This window comes from Phytophthora parasitica (genome assembly GCF_000247585.1).
Source record: "Phytophthora parasitica INRA-310 unplaced genomic scaffold supercont2.51, whole genome shotgun sequence".
Lineage (NCBI taxonomy): Eukaryota > Oomycota > Peronosporomycetes > Peronosporales > Peronosporaceae > Phytophthora > Phytophthora nicotianae.
This window is the reverse complement of record NW_008649037.1, coordinates 141,691-143,633: the sequence shown is the minus strand read 5'-3', so window position 1 is coordinate 143,633 and position 1,943 is coordinate 141,691.

Genomic DNA, 1,943 nt, shown 5'->3' with positions numbered 1-1,943 from the left:
AAGTCCGACTGTCAGGAAAGAACGAAGCTAGGGTAAATAGGAAACACGGACTGTGGACACATCGCGGAGACCTGTGGCTGTTTGAGACGAGGGCGTGGAGTCGTGTCGTGCGCGATGCTGGGCGGCATACTATCAGTGGATGGTGTAGTATATAGTGGATCCTCAGCAAAGTTGACTAGTATCGGGCAAGTGCTTGGGATATTATACTAGTACCAGCACTGTCGTAGTAAAAGAGGAACATATACTACAACATATTAGGCTGCTGTATCTAATGCCGGCGTTCGCACAGTGGGGTGAAGGTAGGGCCCATGACTCGTACAGTGTGCAGTAGAATAATGTCTCTGATCACTCTACAAGAACTCTGTTGATGCTATCTACAAAATCCCGGGTCTCCAGCGGTGATGTTGTTACTACTGTTGACCTCGATAGCGCGCTAGCATATCTAGTTTGTCTCGCCTTGAGCACTACACACCTCAAGCCATCTCCACTCTTTTTATTTTTTAAGTTTTGGACATCTGTTTACTCTGGCATTGGGCACACCAGAAGCACGCGACACTGTATCCGCGGACAAATTTATTGCGGGCAAGCAGCGCCTACACGGTTTTGCGTATCTCAGGTGCGAGCAGTTACAAGTTGTAACTTACAACACAGAGTGACCACATATTTCGTGTGTACCTTGCTCAAACCTTTTATGAAGGCATTTTTTTTACTTCGCCTTCAAGATAATAAGTTTAAGTCTTCTTGGATCAAGTGGTAAAGAAGTGCTCTGTCATATGCTTGCCCGGATACTAGCGCGGTTGCGGCGCATGCGTTTGATGCGCCGTCTATGACCGCTTCATTGTGCGGTTGTATTCTGAGCTGTAGACTCAGTAAAAGCGAGATACTGCATGATTTTTTTTACATATTAATTACCCAGTCATGACTCTGTTAATGATGTCAAGACACCTGCAGAGTGATACAGCATTTTTTTCAACTAAATATAAGCCACTACAATAAAGTCTAATGCATTAACACCTTGGACCATTGGCTCTGGCTGGCACATTGCAACGTACTACATCTTGAGCCAAAACATCTGCCTTCGCGATCAGCGAAAAATACTCTGTTTCTCATAATTAATACCGACATTAAGAGACCCCGTCGTTTTTGTTGAAGTCGAATGCCTGAATCCGGCTGGTGCACATCTGAAGGGAATAGGAGATTGAATTGACAACAAGGGAGTCGTGAACAATGCTCGCCTTCGTGATGGTTACGGTAATGAGCATCGAATACCGATGATCCTGCGCTGACCCATTTGGAAAAGTATCAAAAAATCCACCCCTCAGAACTGGACTTCTTACCGAGTTCGTAACTTTACGCATCCTTTAAACTATTCTAAATACTATAAAAGGTTAATGAGAATGAGATCATGTCAGGTTGTGTCTTCTGAGTTAGCACACGGTGGTGTGTATTTGTCCACGGAATCCTAAATTCGTGCCGTCGGTTTCGCTGTCGTATTGCATTGACGCTGCGAAAAAAAAAGTTGAAGGAATGCTACCCCACTTACAGCAGTCCCCACAACATCCGCCCTGCTCAGCTCCTAAAGCAAAACGATCCTGCGTTGCCTTCTAGTTGTATGTCCGTGCCCCTGATATCATCGCCCACAGGGCGGTGCAGGTCAAGCAACCACACACCCAGCTCAACTACTAGTAAAGCCATTCTCAAATTTGCCTCGAGCACTTCAAAGCGCCGACACACAGCCAAAACACTCATCGTTCTCCAAAATGGTCCGTGTCCACCTTGCTCTCGCTGCTGCCTTGGCTCTCATCGCCGACTGTGCTAGTGCATTCACCATCGGTTCACCCGAAGGCTTGGCCGCTGGAACCACTGGCGGAGCTAACGGCAAAACGGTGTACCCGACCTCCAACAGTGAGTTGGTGAACTACCTCGCCTCAAACGACCCTCTC